Below are 19344 nucleotides of genomic sequence, written 5' to 3'. Positions count from 1 at the left end.
ACTTAAATTAAGACATCAGAAATCTCTAACAGCAACACTTCTGAGAAATCTACAATTCATTTTTGATCTTAACCTAAGAAACCATTACAAAATTGATTTTTTAAAAAAATATAGAACTGATATTTGACTAAGAAGCTAGTGCCCATTTTCTTTGCATTCTGAATGACAACCTGTGGTTTATTTTGGCTTCTGAACTCAAGTTTTTTATTTTGTTGTCAAGCATTGTGTTGAGGATCAGATGCCTCTCCTAGATAGGCTTTTGAGTACAGATGCCAGGAAAGAGAAGGTCTGCAGGACATCCGTAAGCAGTTTAAGACCTGTATGGATATGCATTGTTCAAAGCATGATCCCACCACTGCTTGAACACCGGAACAATTCAAGCTTAAACCTGGGATGATTCTGAGTAACTTTATCATTTAAGGGAAGCCATTCACACATCTCTAACCTCAGCCACTTATATTATTGAAAAGAAAAATCAAACAGAAACTTTCATATTCTGTGATTCTGCAAAGAGAAGGACTAAACAAGCAAGGGCTGCATTACAGTCTGGCCACTGCTGCTGCCTAACGCATCTCCTATTACCAGCACTTTGGAAAATGGGGATAGAGGGTCTCCAAGCACAGCTTCTCTATAGCTTTTACTTCACACATATTTTTGAGTATCCAAGAGGACTGGCCCCTTTGTGGCTAAATTTAGGTAACATACTGCAGGCAGGTTTTTATATTTTTCCCCTTCATAACAGAGGCAAGTGTCTGCTCTTTTTCTCCTATTGTATTAAAAAGCTGCCTGGTATTAAATTACACAGTCTCTTTTATTGACAGAAACTCAGTCTTTGCTATTTCTCCTTAGAGAATTTCTCTTCTCCCAACAGGAAGAAAGCACTTTTTTCAGTCTTAAAATGAGTACAGCTTTTAAAATGAACTTCATATTTTTCACTAACAAAGCCAACTTTTCCAAGCAATACTTTATATTTGAGCTGGGCCCACTGCTGGGTAGCCTACAAGTGAAAACATAAATCTGTCACTAGCTGTTAACTATTAGCCCTCCCTTAGCAGCAATAGAAAACTCAGCCTGTGCTACCTTCCTTGAGAACAACTTACTCTATTAAAGCTCAAATCCAGCAGATTTCCTCTGAACAGACAGATTAAATGCATCAAACACAGACACAGTAGAAAAGGTGTAGTACCTGGACATATTGCAAATTACAACACGCAGCTCTGAATTTTGCTCATTAACACACAGGTAAATTCACATCTGAAACTTTGGAACTGACCAGGAATAACCATAAATTTATGCCAAGTTTCAGTCCTAGCACTACCTTCAATGAAGAAATGAATCCATGGCCCTCACAACACTATAAACGGTGAGTACAAACAGGTTTGAGATTATTTTTACAGTAATATTAGGGAGAGAACATTGCTAGAGCTTTTCCTTCTTGTACATTATTGGAAAAGCAAGGCAATGCCAATATCTGGGAAGAAGGATGTATCTGATTCCATTATATCAGAAGGCTAATTAATGTTCACCTCATTGTACTATATTATACTGTACTATATTACACTACATCTAAACTGAAACTGCACAAGCACTCAACAAAATCTTGTGACTGTCTCCTGACTGACCATCAGGACACAGCTTGCAGAGATTGGTCAAGAAAACAAAGCACTCACACCAGAATCCAATTACCAAATCCCTTCAGGTGAACAGTCTTCCATAATGCATTCCACTTGTGCACAAACACAGGCACAGCAAATGAAATAAGAATTGCTTTGATCATTCTCTTCTCTGCTTCTCTCAGCTTCAGAGAATATGAATCCCACAGTTCATAGTTCTGCTTCATGTAAGTATCTGCATCCCTTAAGCCTTGGCAGCATTACCCATCTTCTCTAGATTTCCTGCTACAGCCAACACTGGAACAGCCATATTAGAAGGTTTGGTCTTCTGACCATCCCTTACTTTATCCTGAACAAAGCAACTCAAAGCAGTACAGGTTACACTTGTTACACAAGTCACAAGGATGACTTGTTACACTTTTTTCTAAGCATTACTGCTCTAAAGGAGCAGCACCTTTGAATGCAACATTTTATGGATCTAGCATAACAAAGCCGAGCCATGCACACCATGTATGGAGGATAAATCAACCTCTACAATTTTCACAGTGGTTCTTATTAAAAATGCTAGCAGAGACAGCTTTCACCTAAGACACAGATATCTAATCTTCTTTCCATTATTACATTTTAGTAACTGCTGGAAGTTGGGAGCACGGGGAACTTCTTTAACCCTTTATTGCTTCAAAGAGATTGTTTCTCATGGGGTATCTCAAGTAGGGAGAGATCCATAAAAATCATTGAGTCAAACTTCCTGCTTTTTGTAGACTACCAAAAACTGGACCACATGACTAAGTGCCATTCAGATGCTTCTTGAACCCTGACTGGCCTAGTGCCATGACCACTTCCCTGGGGTGCCTGGTCCAATGCCTGCTCACCCCCTCAACAAGGAACCTTTTCTAATGCCTAAAGTATCATTGTGATGTCAAACCTGAAAATGTTTAATTCTCACCTCTGAGGAGTTACATCAAACTCTTAATAGACACCCCTGCTCCCAGAAGTGGCAGGAGTTGAATTACAGGCAGAACAGGATGCTTTAGTACACTAACAGCTGTAGGATGTCATTTATCAGGTACCTTTTTTCCTAGTCTACTTTTAAAGGCACTCCTACATGTGCAAGCTTTTGGAGGGTAAGGAAAAGCACCAAGAGCTGTCATTTCAAATGGAACGGTCTGTGGGAATTTTATCTCCTTATCATGAGTTATCATTTACAAGGAATGTGCTCAGGTTATTTTAGTGCTTCTTTTGCTGTTAGCTTTCAGTGTGGGTTCATTGAAGCTATGAGGACTCTTGATCTCCAAAACTGTTTAGCTCAAAGACAAGTTCTTTTCTTAGCTTGTATAGACACAGAACAATCTGGAAAGCAAACTGCTTGCTGAATACTCTGCTTTGTTTGGATATATTGGGAAGAATTTTCCAACCATCTCTTTCTGTGCAGTCCACGGTTTGTCTTGGGTAAGGAATAACATGGTCAGTGTGCAACACCTTTGTACTTTCACGGGAATGGTCTTTCTTGTTCAATAGAAGAGTTTCTATTTTTTAAAAACCCCTTTTGATTCATTTTTATGATGATTGAACATTGCTTTGTTCAGACTTTTTGTGCCATCTGCATTCAGAATGTCTCCTTTGTATATCAGTTTTCTTCCTACTGATTCATGCTCCACCTTCATCTCACTTCATGAGTCATCTTCGCTACTATTTGCAGCACCGAACACTTCTGGCAGTGAGGCCTGACTTCTAGAGTTATTTATGGCAAAAAAGGCTGAGGAGCAGATAACTCAGGAAACTTGTAACAGGATAGTGATTACCTCAACCCTAAGTCCTCGGTGTGGGTTTAACACTGCTAAACCTCACATAGAAAATGGCAGAATTCAGCCTCCTGGCTAATCACATAATCACCACATCTTTCAGGACTAAGTGCTGCCCTCAGCAGCAGGGCTGTAGGACTGGGCTGCTCATTTGTATGCAGCAGAGACCAGTGTTATGATTACTAAGCTTTAACAAAACCATTCTTAAATCTCCAGTGATAAAGTAACTTCTCTAAATCCTCAGGACCTCATTACCAAATCCCCACGTCTACTGGATGTACAGCAACATCGCAAGCTCCACAGGCACATCACTCCCCAGCAAAGGGGAATTCTCACTGCAGACAACACTCTCTCGTGAGTGAGCACTGAGGTTATTAGCACATCATTACTTCTAGGCTTTCACTGGTCACGGAGTCCATCACCTCCATGCATTAAAAAAAAAAGGCAGAAGGCAAGCAGCAAAGTGTCACCCCAACAACAAAATATAGCCTGCTGAAGGCTTTTAATGTCTCTACAGGGAGATGCCCTGGCAAAGACACTGAAGAAACCCCCAGCTAGGCTGGAAGAAAAATTTGGAAATGAGCAAGTGGGTGATTTTACAGTGAAGGACATGAAACCTTCTGCTGAAGCAAAGAAACACATCATCTAACTCCGCTGTGTATTTTTCCTGTTTGCTTTATCAGCCGAAACCCTCTACTTTTTTATAAATCAAGCTAATGCAGACAGTTAATGTACAACCTACTACCAAAATATGATTAACTGCAGTACAGTTGGTCTTATATTCATCTCAGAGATGTTGCAAGTCCAGGTTTTTTTGCTGAAAGCCTGGAAGATTACTCTAAAAATATTCACAAGAGAGGAAACTTCTGGAGCAGTCTTTTTTTGTTCCTACAGCAAAAGATTCACAGCCCATGGACACCAGAACAAATTGACTAAATTCAGTGATAACTGGAGTATTCTTCTGATCACATTTGGGGTAGAAAGAAAGAATTGCTGCATGTTTTTGACAAATACCTGCTTTCATCCCTCATTACAGAGCATTGAGCATTTTGTTGTTTTGTTCTAGGTTAGGGAAGAGGAACTGAACAAAATGCCACAACACATTATATAATTTCTACACACACCCCCCCCCCAGAAACTGCTCACCAAACCACAAGTAAACAGACTGAAAAGGACTGCCCAGGTTTTGAAAGTCAGGGAGGTACAGAAGACACCCTCAGCCCTCACGATAGATGCTGAGCCAGGGCTGCTGCTGAAGGAAATAACTGCAGTAGGCAGAACAATTTTACTGAGGGGGACACTGTCACTGAGTCTTGGTAACTTACAGCTGCATCAATGAATCAACCTGTGTCTGTCTTGCAAAATGAAGAGCTGCTCTGTTCCCTGCAAATGTCTTTTTTGAGGGCATAAGTAAATGATTTATCAGGGGGCACAGCTGAGTCTTGCTGCTACCTGTCTCACCTGGGAAAAGGTATCTAATCTGTGTGTAACAACACACTAATTAGAAGAAACAGGTGAGAAGAACCAGGAAGAGGCAAATCAGTAATGAGCCAGTCACTAAGTTCAAGCACACACACATTATCATGAGTCTATAAAATTTAACTTACTATTATTATATTATTAAATTTATCCAACTTCTTTAATGACTCTATAAAAAGATTCCCTGTTCCTAGGGATCAGGTGGTTGGAATCACATTGTATACACACAAGAAGACACAAAAGGAGCACACAGGGAAAAAGCCTTGACCAGCAGGGATTTAGAGCAGTAGAAAAACATGGTGGGACCCTAAGAATTTTAACTTACTGTGCAGAGAGGCAAGACCTTCAGACAGTAAGGTGACAACAGGCCCCAAGAACATTTATTTGACAAGCACTGAATAGATGAGAAAACAACGAATGGGCTGAGATGTACAGAGAACAGGTGAGTTGCAAGGAGATTACTCTTTCTATTCCAGAGTTGTATATCTGGTCAGTTTCTTGACTTTGGAATCCTCCATGCCCTACCTTGAATGGGCATAAAACATTCACTACAGCCAGCTCTTCCAAAAACAAGTACAGCAATTATGCCATTTGCAGTCTTCCTGCTATCAGCCCTGCCATCACCTCCTGGTCCATGCCCACTTCCATTTGGGCCACTGGCTTTGCCCACCTCCCTTCCTCACCAATCTCACACCATGCTCACCTCTGCTCCTGGCCTGGCTTTTTACTTTCTTACCTTCAGCTACAGGTGACACATTCTTCCTTTCCACTTTCCCAGCCAAGGAAATCCAGCTGCAGCACAGGACCACTCTCCTCTCAAATCACAGGCCAAGCACTGCGGAACAGATTAAAAGATAGCCCCGATTTTTACAGCTTTGTGACAGTTCTTCTATCACTCTTAGGAATAAAAAAAGCTTTCCTGCTTTCGCCTCTCTTGACAGACTTGTACTAAATCACTAAGGGGAGGAGCAAGAGATCATCTCGTTTCCTAAGCAGCTGGGTTCCTACCTGAGAACATGAGAAAGGCAGCCCATTACACAGAGCCTACTCTTTCAGCCCACCTCCAGGCCTGGTCCACTTGGCATGTTTTTTTTTTAAAAAAAGTATTAGCAATAGAGAAGAAAACCTGAAATCACCCTGTGTTGCCTGCAAAGAACAATGGAGAAACAGGAAAATGAGGAAAAAACCCTTAGAAAACAGAGGAACCTTACTCAGCTGGTTCAAACCTTTCCAACAACCTGACAAATAGGAAAAGTAAGAGACCTGAGGAAATGTTCTCTCTACATAGTTAACCCAAGTTGTTCCTTGAATTTTGTTTCTTAGGTACATTTAGCTAAGGTTATCTAGTCAGGTATAGAATAAAAACTCTTGTATGCATATGCACGCATCCATACAGACTGCTGCACTGAGTTAGAGTAATCTGCCTGTGCTGGCAATGAAGTTACTCAAGTGCTAATAGTGCCTTGCCATGGTTTCAGAAGGGCAAATGACTGTCTCTTTGCAGCCAATGCAGTTTCTTCCATTATTTCCTGGGCAAGAATTTTAACTCCCTGCAGCACAAAACCCCATAAACTCCTGATGATATAGAGAAAAGCACAGCATCGGTAGAAGTGCGTTTTTGTAGCAGGACCACTCGTGGTGCTGTCTGGCTCATCTGTGTGTCACACATGATTGTTAATCTCTCAAATCAACTATTCAGCAGAGATACCTTGGAAAAAAGCAATGAGTCGTGTAGGACTAATAGCAGGCTACCTCAGATAAACTCCCTAGAATCAAAGACTTGAGATGAAGCTGGGGCATGGTGTAGATCAGCTGCTGGGCTGAGAAGTGATGCTGTCTAGCTTGTCAGCTTTACTTGGGGAGGGCACAAATCTGTTTCAGAAGTGAAACACTCAATTCTTCATCCTGTGCACATCCAAGGACTTAACCCCAGAGCAGGTAAGTTTTCCACGTGCATCTACTGGGGCACGGTTAAAGTAGGTAGCCTGGTACATGCTTTGTAAAGGGGTTGTTGTGTTGTCTGCCTGACTCCATTAGACCAGGGGGAGTAACATTCTGAATCTTTCTAGGATGCTTCTTGGAAGAGGCTGAATACTGTGTGGAAGGCAACTTCAGAAAAAAAGCCCACATGGATTTCTCCTTTTACAATCTTCACAACAACTTTAATTATTGCCTTGATTAGGAGGATCTGCTGAAACCCACAATTTCATGCTTTTTCACACAATAAGCTTCTGAGCCTCTTCCTGCATTAAAAGATACAAACTCTTGGCTGGGCACACAGTTTAAATATTTTCTGGATTTAGAAATAATTTTAAAATAAAGACCAAATGTCTCTGTTGAGTAAACTAATTTCTGTGTTATTAATAAGAGAAGCAGTTAAAGCCTGCCGTATTGAATTGAACTGAACACTGATCTAACTCCCACTGAAAACCATCCATGTCTTTCCATTACTTTCAGTGGATGTTGGACTTCTGTCTTGATGCTTAAGAGAATAGCTAAGCAGGGAGAACTAACTTATATTTCTGAGCAAAGAAACAGCTTGCTGTTTTGACTTAGTTCAAAGGAACAGTACATTGTGAATATTCCTGTGTATAAAATTACACTGAGATGTAGCTGACAACTGCAGGGCTCCTCCCCACAGCTAACTGCGCAAAAAAAAAAGCAGGACAGCAAATAGGTGCCAGGTGTCTGCTTTTAAAATGCCTTCAAGTATTAGATTTCCTTCTGTTTGACTGCTGGGTCTCATACCAAAACCCTCGGGGCACAGTTCAACAGCTCCAATGACTAAGCTTTGTGGACTTGTGTCACAGTCACATTTGCACTACTCCCTGTCCCTTGACAGGTTGAAAAGGCACCAGCAAAGCAAGAGAAGCCCACACGCCAGAGCAATGTGGAGGGGAGCACTGCTCTCCCTGTCAGTGGCAATTTCTCCCTGCTAGCCATGCATGGAGAGAGACACACACGTCTAGGCAAGCGTGACTCGAGGAGAAGCATCTCTGGAGGTCAGCCCAGCCAGGGCTTGCTCTCCTCAGACATAACCATCATGGACCTGTTTCCGTAGGAGTAATTTGCCTGACTTTAATCCCTTGATCTTTACCAGAGGGCAGCCAGCATTCTGAGACTGGACTCGAACTGGCAGAGCAACCAGGTGAACAGAGCCAGGGCTACAGACCTTTGAGTGCCTCAGCATCACTACTGCAGGCCAGAGGATTCCTTCCCCGCTGTCCCTGCTCCAAGCCACGGACGCCCCGTGAGGGGCAGCGAGCCCTTACCTCAGGTCATGCGTGAGGGGAGGCCTTTTGGAGCCTCCCGCTTGCATGGTGAAGAAATGGTCGGTGCACGATGCTGTAACACGTAGTCAAGCTCCTCTGAGCACTCAGGCTTGAGCGCAGTTTGCTGCTCCCGCCCTGGGATTTTCCCTGGAATTCCAACACAAAGCGCCCCCGGCAGGGGTCACCCTGCCCCGCGGAACTCCGGCCCGGCGCCGCTCCCGGCCCCAGCGCTGCCACTGCGGAGGTCAAGTGTTTATTCCTGCCTTTTTTTTTTCTTTCTTTCTTTCTTTTTTTTTTTACCCCCCGAGCGTCTGAACAGGAAGGCAGAATATTCCGTGCGTGCTGTATTTATGCCGCCATCCCTTTTAAGTCAGTTTCCTAAGATACCCAGCTAAAAGAAAGATGTGAATAACTTCATTCACGCTGTCACCAGGAAGAAAAACGGGAGAAAAAAATAGAGTTCCAAGAATACAGAAAGACAAGTTCAAGGGAAGTAAAATTATGTATGTACTATCAGTTTGCTTTTTCTCTTACTCCAGAGGCAGCTCTGCCACAGGAAGCAATGCCAGCCATCCTCCTCAGAGATTTTTCCTACAAGAGTCACCTCTGTTGAAGGGAAATGTTCAGTATGATGCTGAAATGAAGAGTTCAAAGGAAGGGAAAGAAATCCTCAAAATAATCAGTGGATCAGGGACCGGTTTTGATTTTTTGTGGGGTTGCATCTGCCTGAAGGAAAGGCAGAAGCCAGGATCCTGCGCTGGTGGGAGCTGGCAGGGCCAGGCTCCTTTGCCTGAGGCTGACACTCACTCATGTTTGTCCATAGAGCTCATTCCTGGGCAGGTGCGAGTGCTGCTGGAGGTCCCTGTGGAGCATGGTCAGAGTTCCTCCCTTCATGAGTCTGTGTTTCTTCTCCCCTCATACTGATTTAGTCTCTTTCTTTTCCCTTCCTCATTTTGTTCCTCTATTCCTCTGATACTGTTCCTTATGACCTAGTTTGCCTTCCCTCCAGCATGCAGAGGAGTCACTAGGCTTTTTCCTGTCCTTGCTGCACTGCAGTTCTTTATACACTGAACAAGAATGTTCCGTTTAAAATACCAGCCCTTGCTGCTGGACCATCAAAATCCTCCAATTTCAAAACAATGTCTGAAAAGCTGGGACAAATGTTTTTCTCGCAAAAAGCAAACACAGTTGACCACTGTGCCCTACATCCTCGGGGAGACACAAAATACACACCTAGACCACAGTCACAAATAAGCCCCTAGTATTCGTTAGGTAGGAGTAGCTGCAGGAACTGAGATGTCTCCAATTTTCAGGCAATTGAACTCAACATCCAAATGGTTTTATGTTGCATAAGTCTCTGTTTTATAAACTGCCTGTGGTGCTGAGACAGTGTGCTGCAGCAGCTCTCGGGAGCTGTCTCTTGTGAAGCCACACTGTTTCCTAAATTACTCTGTTCTCACTTTTAATATTATCCAGAATGATGAAACTAAATGTGTTCCTTAGAGCTTTGCATTAACTGCCTGTCTCTGTCAGTGCACTTCAGACCAAGCCAACATACTGAATGGTGGGAGCACAATTGTGCTGCACAATACAATGCTTTGGCATGAGCTCAAGAAGCTTAATGCCAGAAAGGGTCAGTAAATAATGTCACTACTTTCTGTATATACAGAACTTTACATTTAATTACAGACTGTAGTAGCATGGGTACAGAAAGATTGTAAATGAAAAAAAAAAAAAAAACAAACAAACCAGGAGCCTTCAATCTCCCTTTGTTTTTCAATGTTACCTTTACAATTCAAAACAACTTGTCCTCTTTTCAACTTCTGTCAGAAGTGCTGGTTTCCTTTGAGAAGCCAGAAGTTCTTATTTCAGGCAGCATGTCAAGAGAAACCATGTTCTCCCAGCACAGAGTCAGCAAGCACTGAAAAGAGACTTCAGTGACTGCAGAAGCAACTTCTGAAAATATCCCAACTGGTGTAAGACTCCTACATCTAACTGTGCAGGGAAGGTTTGGGAGCAGTGGGCATAGGGAAAGGGCAGGATTAATGAGGAGGGAGGGCTGGGTACCAGGGTGCTTTAGGATAGAAAAGTCCCTCCCAGAATGGCAGTAACAAAATTGTTTCCCTCCTCCTTTTGAAAAACAAAGCAAACCAAAAGAAAACACGAAGTTTTGATAAAACAAAGAGGCAACTTTACAAAGTAAAGCCAGTATCAATCACACACAGCAGGTACTCAGTTTAGCTCAGTGAATTCCCTCTCTTTTCCTGTTGACTTGCAGATTAGGAAGGCACAGGATAAAGAGATCCTGTCAAGGATATTAACGGAGCCCTCCTGCAAAGATACCAGACATAAGCTCTGGTCACAGTCTCTCCTTACCATGAAGCAGCCAGCTCTGGAGATGTGTTTCCAGCTGACTGACACTATCTCAGAGAGGGTGAGGACAGAGACAAGCTAGAATGTCCTACCCCAGTGTGTGACCCCTGTGTGCCCTCACTCACAGCTACCCCATTAACCCTTCTGCCTGGGATTTAATTCTGTGGAGTGATTTGTTCTGAAGTAGAGACCTGACTGATATATACATAGCAGAATAAACTTGCCCATTATCATCGCTTTTCCACTCCCATTAAATTCAGTTTTCTCTTGTTCTTTCTGTGTTTTGTGTTTAACAGGCCATCTTTTATTTTTAATATTTGAAAATCTCTGGCAGGTGCTAGATCTGTTCTTCCTCCCTGGCAGTTTTAGCATAAACATTGTTTTGCTTTGGAGGAAAGTGGGGAAAGAAAATGAATAAGGTAAACATAAACAAATTTAGAAAAATATTTGCAAAGATAGTACTGGGAAAATTCTCTCTCCTTCACATGAGAGCATTTAGTGTGCTGTGGCAATATGTAGTGACTGGCTACTACAGTATGCTGGTATGACTGCTTCCATTATTTTCATTCTGTCTAGATTCTGGAAGATACTAAAGCCAGGTAGTGATATGGAAGGTAATGATTATTGGTGATGGCATCTCCGAGAGCTGCTTAGAGTAGAGTCACACTTAAAAATCAAGAGTAAGATCCTGCTGCAGAAAGTCCTGCTGGCACTACAAATTTCCTTCTGAAGTGGTACTCTCACTTAGTTGTGAGAGCCCTTATGTTTCCTGTTACACTCCCTGGATGCCTGGAGCTAAAAACATAAGCTATTAGAGTTGGAATTACTGAGCCAAAGCTCTCAGCCTGGGACTACAAGGGATCACGATCCTCAGTAAAACATTGTGACTTCCTCTACAGTGGGAAATTAAACATGCCTGGGGTTAAGTGGCATGGAATGCCAACATATATCCTATTAAATGGTCCTTGATCCAGAGTATCCTCTGAATTGTGCCTGGGAGCTGTTGGAACAGTGCTAGCTGGCCAATGTAACAACTGCCAGAGGCTGTTCTGACATTTGAACTCATGACAAGTTTGTTTATTCTCAGAAATCTTCCTTGACACTTTCAATTACTAGAGTAGGCTCAACCTGTCTGAAACAATGTTTTCCTCACATTTCTGACCAGTGTACTATTCCTTTCTCTATCCTCAATAAAATGTGCCTTTGACTGTACTACCAAAATACTCATAATTATCCCACAATTTAATACTTACCTGGTAGAAACTAGCTACTTTAGTTAATAAACAGTCATGTTAAATATGAAACTTATTAACCCAGTCTGTTTGTCACAAATACTGTGTTTTTCTCACCAGCTCTAGCAATTGACAAGTCTCATGCTTTACCATATTCCTTTTTCCTTAAGAGTTCCTGGAAGATCACCACTTTGCAATGACTCACATTCTTTGTGAGCACTTGGTGGCTGACAGACAAAAAGGAAAAAAAGAGAAAAAAAAGAAAACTTTCTGATGAATAGCCCTCATGAGCTAGAAAGTCAGTGAACAAGTGTTCTCCAGCAACTAAGCTGCTCCTAGCCATATCCATATCAGCCTTCAAAAGAAAAAGATATTTCACAATCCTATAGGATACTGAAAACAAGCACTAGATGGAGCAGTGGGTAAACTTCTGGACTCTCTCCCTGCTTTTATTCAATCCATGAAGTTACCAGATAGCCCTCTTGGAATCTGAGCTGACAAGCTGATGCCAGGTCAGTAGTTTGTGAAGACACAAGTGTGCCTTGGGTAGGGCTGAAACATTAGTCCATATTACATGACTCCTTGGATTCAGGGCAATTAACACTGATGTATAACTGGTAGCCACATTCCTAGATATACTCTTAGATGTTTGTACATTCTCCTTTGTCTAACAGTTTTGACTAATATGCATCCTTTTTAAAGATTTTCAGTAAGGATCTGTAAGTCCACAGTATCCCACTTATCATTTGACTACTGAGGACGTCAGTCATCAAAATCAAAACTAGACCTTTCCTTTTCATTATGGATAGTGCATTTTGCCTTGTCTGTCTTACAAAAATATCACAGATTTTCACAGCTGAGAGTCCACAAAGACTCTGGTCTTCATTGGTGTTTGAAGATTCCCAATATAGGGTGTCCCTATCATTAGAAAACTCAAAATGTATATGAAGGGACAGAAATTTTCACAAGGCATCTGGTCTGGGTTTTAGGCATTTTCCCAGTTGGAGAAAAAGTTGTCTTGTTTGGAGAGGAAAAAGCATATTGTTAGGAAACAGCTTCATGATTCTTAGGGTAACTTGGAGGGAAAGGGGAATGCTGAAATGAATAGCTTTTAAGCATTTGGGAATGCCAGTGTGGACTTCAGCTTTCTTTAAAGTACAAAAAATAGAAAAGGGGAGGGAATATTTCCACCTCTTCCCTTGACAAAAACAATCTTTGTCATGTCAACCAACAGCTAGTGCTGGGCTTATCACTGCCTCCACTCTGCCCTGCTCTCCCATCTCAGTAACCTGTTCTGGCTTCTGAAACTCACACCCTTTGGAACTGATTGAATAATGGACTTTTCACTTCAGGCTCTCTCAAATAAGAGAAAAAAATCCTGTGGGTTACATATGGAGTTATTAAATCTAGCTTCAAGATGCTACATTTGAAAATTAATTGTAAAAATGAAAGAGGGTCACTTCAAAAATGAAAAATTAAAGAGGATTGTTTTAAAAATAACAATTGTTTTAAGGCCTTACCCTTCTTTGGTTTTTTGCTGTCTGAATTGTTTATCAAAACCTACCCTAGTTTTCCATTTTCATAGCAAATTACTTCAGTTTTCCAGAAACTGCAGATGTCCCTCACCAGATTACTAAGAAAATAACAGTAGAGTATATAATGTTTGCAGGAGAGCTATTTGAAGAATTATTCGTGTCAGCAGTTAGTCATAAACCTTTATACAAACATTTATATCACCAGAAAGCTGATGACAACCCTAAATTCTTCTTCTAATTTCCCCCCCCGCCCTCTTCCCTTTCTATTGTGCTTCCTAAATGAATCCACTGATTGGCCCTGAATTCATCCATCTGACTTTACAGCTAGATATGGTCCAAGGAGGTGGGAACAGCTTACATCTTGGTTAGAAGGACTGAAAAATAAGTTTATTTTACTAATGTAAACCTGGAATTTAGCTGAATTCAAGCATTGACAGGCTAATGGTTGTTGTTTAGCTGCAACACCAATTTATTTTACATTTTAAGACCCAATGTAGCATCATGCTACATCCCTCAGCAGCCCCAGAAGCACCTCGAGAGAGGCATCAGTAACTTTCTCTGCAAGGGAGAGCCCTGCCCAGCCCACACAAACAGCAATTACTGCTTTGTTCACCTTGCTCCCCCTTCAGTCACTGGCAACAAGAATTGATGCCCAGACAGCAAAGAGTGGTCAAACAGCTTGTTGTCATCTCCTCCAGCACAGGTACCACAGGCAGTCACTGAGGAGGATGGACCACTGGAGACAGGAAATTGCCTCTTTTATCTGTGCCTGAAGCTGCTCCTGATTCAAGGTGTGATGGCAGAATGTGTCAACATGTGACAGCACCTTTATTTTCACAGTGTATGCAAGATGTCAGCAATAAAACCTGGGCCTGGGAAAGGTTTAAAATAAGCAAAGGAATGCTAAATTACACCTTAAAACCCTACTCCAGAGAAATGCAAAATGATAGTATTAACCTGAGCCAAAAGCACTTGATGTTGGAAGGAAAACCCAAGCAAGACTGGCTAAATTGACAGAAAAAAGACCTCAGTTTATGCAAATATGAATGACAATATTGATCAAGAACACTTGACACATCACTGTCACAAAGTGGGGAAAAGTAATTTGCACATGGCAATATCTGCTGGCAGTATTGCTGTAAATAATTGCTCTGAGGTTCAATTTAGTAATTATTATCACTGAGACCATTTTAAAGAAGAAAAGAGTATAGGATGATAGCAGAGAAAAGTTTTGTTTGTTACTTTATTAATAATGATTTTTGTAATGCCTTATTAGTTATCATTTGTATTTGTGTAGAGGCCTTCATTACCAAAGTCACTCTACAGAGAGACCTAATTGATTTTATAGAGAGCAACACTGATTTGGAAGACATGCACAGTAAATATTACATCACTTTTACTTGCTCTTCTCTTGGCTGTAAAGGAAAGAAATCCTCTTTCTACCACATACTCTCTCTGCTAAACTGTAGACCCAGATGTAAACAGAACTATGCTAAAACAGTGAGTACACACACCATAGTCTGCATTTGCCTAAAATATACAAATTATTGCAGTATGCTCCTATTTCAAATGACAGTTGGTCTGAATTATGATGAAGTACTTTAACTAAAGATTTTACCATTTATAAACATTTCTTGAACTTGAAAGCCATGCACTTATTCAGCAGCATGTTATTCCACTTAATGGGATAATGAAGAGTGGGAGCAAAACCAGGCTACCTGCACTTTTTGGCATCCTATGTAGCATTGTCATCAAAATGATGCTGTGGCAAGGGGAACAGCTCAAGCATATCACAAAGCCCTGAAACAAGCTATGCCATTATGTGAAAGTTCCCATGAAACCCGTGACTGTTAAATTATTGAATGTGAATTGCTTGAAAATGCAGTATTTCCAACAACTCCTTTGCAAAAGACTGAAGTTTTGCTCACTACTAGATGTCTCAAGCAATAATAAAATCAAAGCACGAAATCCCTATGCAACAGCAGATTAAAGAGAACGAAGAGGGTGTATAGTATTACTGAAAAATAAAATTAAGGGTAATCTTGTATTAAGTGTTTGGATTCAGTCTCTATCCAGAAAGAAAATCATACAATAAGTACCTATGGATTCATCTTCTGGTAGCATGAAATGTCACTGGTTTCCCCACACTGTCACTATGACCCTCTGTGCAGTGCAGTCCAAATTATTTGGCTCATTGCTGTGAACTCTCTGTTCTGTTATTGTCAGGACACAGCACTCCTTTTCTGCCAAAAAGCTGGGATGTGTGCAAAGCAGGAAGACTTGGGCCTTGCCCTTTCCCCCTTGCCTGTTGCCCCTTCCCCCTTCCCTTTCCCTCTCCTTCCCTTTCTGTGCTTTGCTTGGGACAGCAAAACAGCTGTTTTATTGGTGTGGTCCTGGAGAACTCGGATTAAAGATCTATCAATTCATAGCCAGTGCACATACATAGCATATGTATATTTGCATACACAGCATTTCATATCAGCCACTTTCACATGATTATGGGACTTGGTTTGCTTGCTGGTAGAGAATATCTTTTATTTAATAAGGAGGAGCGTAGGTATTGCTGTTTTTCCTGGATGCCTCTTGGGAACTTTCTTTGACATCTAAAGCCTTTTTCTGGCAACCAGTTTGTTCTCTAACAACAGCAGGCTGGGAGTTGTGATAGATCCCATTTAGTCTTTTGAGAAACAACTAAATTCTGTGAGCTAACTTGTCTTCTTTTACCATCTAAGGAATATTGGCAGGCTGCAACCATTTTCCTCTGTTAGCCCTTGAAATGATTCTTCATGCTTTTGTCACATAATTAAAATTAGATTATTGCAACTCCCTGCTGGCTGGCCTTAGAGCTTTGTAAACACTCCAGCTGGCCCCTAGGTTCATAGTGAAAGGGATGCTCTAAGCATATTCTTTCTTTGTCCTCTCTTCTCTCATCTGTGTTGAAATCACTGCACTTGCTAACTGCCAGCAGAATGTATTGGGTTATTGCTTTCTAAGGGCAGTGAACATAATGTTAAAGACATTATGTGCCAAAGTCTCTCTCAAGCTTTGCTTGAAAGAGCCTGGATGCAGGAGCTTTCAATCTATTTTCTCTTTGTTGGTGAGGTCTCTTTTTGCTGAAAAGAAGGGAGAGAAGGGGGAGGGAGTGGAGGAGCACAGGCTCTCCTAACACAGCATTCAAATAGAAAATGCATACAGCTACACAATTTCAAAAGCAGGGGCTGACTTTCACTGACCAGTGTGTAAATGCCATGGACGTTATGCAGTTGCTTCTTCTCCTATGAGAAAATGACTCCCTTCCACCCCAAAACATGAAAGCCATTTTGAAATAACAGCACTCCCACTACAGCCAGGCTTTCTGAGTTCAGTAGGCAGCATTCCTGGCTGGCTTCTTTTTATGTCACATTTGCTTATGGACCGTTACTCCCACATTCACATCCAGCCAGTTCCGTCTTATAAATCTTGCATGGAACATCGCAACCGTGTGAGATCTGCCTGATGAGCTTGTAGGGATATCATATTAAAGTTCTCAAGGGTCTGCATGACTAATTGTTAATGAGAGAGAACAATGCAGGGATAATGGTGCTTTAAAAGTAAGTAATACTAATGGCATAGTTTGTGTTTGGATGTGATTGCACATCTTGCTGTCACATATAGAGATCATCTCTTAGTGTCCTCTGGTTTTATGAGCCCATAACCTCAGCTCTATAATCAGACAGTCAGTAAGCACTTATTCTGCTGAAGGAGAATTATCGTGGTGAAAAAGCACACACAGGCAGTAAAGTTGGCTGTATTGAACTCTGCAAAATTATCAGAGCCTCACACTGAAGCCAAGAGTACATTTGTTTGGGTTGAGTTTTTACACAGTCTTGGCCAGCCAGTTCTTTGAAACGATGACTATGGCTGCAGAACCACTGAGGCACTACTGTAGAATACCAATATTGTCCTTATTTGTGCTTCACCTTATCTCTCATATTAATGATTTATGTTCCAGCATGGTCACCTCTGTGCCCAGTCACTTTTTCTCTGCTGTCTATTCCTTTGGACACCAATATTTAGTTATGCAGTGCTGTTACTAGCCAGGGGCTTGATTTTAAATCCCTTGGACAGATTTCCAGAACGACTCCCCCATCCAGCTGAAAGCAAAAGCACTGCGGGTCTTTGGCAGCTCTGCAAATCAAGACTGCAGCTCCTAGAAGAAGTCTGAAAACAGTTGATTCTTACACTCAGCTTCCTGCCACAGTGCAGTTTGTGACTGCTGGCAGCCACAACATAACATAAGCTCTGTTTCTTTCCTGCCCTGTTTCATTGGGGATTTTGCTGACATAAATACGTTACCACGGGTGAGCAAGTGCACGACGCCATGGCTAATGCAGAGAACATCCTCTCCTATGACAGAGATGCCATTTGCCATGCTCTGCTGCCTTCCCAGTGCAAACATCTCCGCTGGGGACCTCACCACTGCAGTGCTGGCATGCCACTGCCTTTGAACAGGGACGGTGCCAACCTCCCAGACAGCCGTAAGCATGCGAAGCCAAGACACCATGTATCAGGGCCTGTGCATGTGTCAAGGACAGGTTTCCCAGCCTGAAATGTCAAAGCAACTGTTTTATCCCTCAGGAGGTGCATTTGTCTCTATGGTGAAGAAAATGTATTATCACAAGTGTTGCCTTTGAGCTCAGAGCTGGATAAAGACCAGACAGACACTGAATCCAGCAAAATTTCAGCATCCCCCTCTTCTCATCCTCTGACAACTTTTTTTTCCAAGAACCAGTCTGCTTCCAAAAGGAGAGAACTGAATACTGACCAACACACTCCTTGCGTCCAGACTTTACATGACAACTGCTTGGAAAGCGACACTTGAAGTTTGTTCTGTTGAGGACTAGTCTCAAGTCTAGTGCCCTTGTTAGCCAAATTGGGACTCCACTTCTTGTGAGCCTGTCTCCTAATATTGGCATAGATAAATGGCCTCTAACTGGGCTCTTCCTTTTGCTCCTAACATTACAGACCCCACACAGAGACACAACCCCTGGTTTCAGACCTGGGGACTTGCAGAGGGCTGTGCAGTGATCCTGTTGTGCTGAGTCGTAAAGGAATGAAGGGGGTGACTGATTCCAGTACGCTGGCAAGCCAGCAAGGACTCCAGCTCCTGACCTCACACCAGCTTCCTTCTGGGTGTCAGCTGCTGACTGTGGCTGAGTTACTCACTGATGAGAGCCAAAGGAGCCAGGACCCACAGGGTATTTCACTCTTAAAACATCTTGCAATGCTGCAGAAATGCAAGCTTTTGGAATAAAACAGACAGTTAAGCACAAGATGGATACTTTATCACTTTCCCAAAATGGGCAAGCAAAAAATCTCTAGTTGCCTTTCACAAGTCATTTCATGTCATTTCTCCTGGGTTGCTCTGATGCATTTGTTTCAAAGAGAGTGAGGGTGATGTGGAGTTTTGTTTCTTTCTTTATTTTTAATTAGGACCTCTGGGCAGTGACCCAATCAAAGCCTCATCTCCCTAACAGAAGCCTGTCTGACCACAACTTGCATGTTCCAATTTTCATTCACAGGCAAAGACTATCTGTTGTCCAAGTATTTTTACTCTGCCATAATCAAAATACAAATTGTAGCTTAACTTAAAATAGACATGTCAGAAACACTTGACATGACCTGCATACCTGTCAACAAGTGATAATCAAATTTCCTTGCCATACTAAAGTTGGGCAGAAGACATTTATTTAAAAAAAAACAAAACCCAACCTATCTAGTTTCCATATTATACTGAATTTCTGAGACACAATGGGAGTTTTTTTCTTTTATGCAAAGGAGTCTAAAAGGAGTACAAGCAGTTAAAGGGATGTCTGCTGCAGCTGGGACAAGGGTACAGCTTCTCTTTGAAACAGCTTACATGCAGCATTACTGAAACTTAAAGAGCAGAGGTGGAATTATTTCTCTGCTTTTTCCATTTATTGATTATGCAAATACAGTTTCCCTTGTATAAATATTTAGCTTCTCCATTTCTCTCTGAAATCAAACAGCAGCCGGGC

At 41.8% G+C, this 19344-nt stretch overlaps 1 protein-coding gene across 1 annotated transcript in view; it reads right to left on the bottom strand.

Moving 5' to 3' along the window:
- The window catches only part of ATXN1 (ataxin 1), a 363809-nt gene that overhangs the window by 336973 nt on the left and 7492 nt on the right, over positions 1-19344 (bottom strand). The window contains exon 3 of the mRNA XM_039712091.1: positions 5631-5729. The gene's annotated coding sequence lies outside the window, so the exon portion shown is untranslated. The remainder of the gene's footprint in view (positions 1-5630; positions 5730-19344) is intronic.

This window comes from Passer montanus, unplaced genomic scaffold, assembly GCF_014805655.1.
Source record: "Passer montanus isolate IOZ18808 unplaced genomic scaffold, ASM1480565v1 scaffold26, whole genome shotgun sequence".
In the NCBI taxonomy this organism is placed as follows: Eukaryota; Metazoa; Chordata; class Aves; order Passeriformes; family Passeridae; genus Passer; species Passer montanus.
This window is presented reverse-complemented; position numbering and strand designations above follow the sequence as displayed.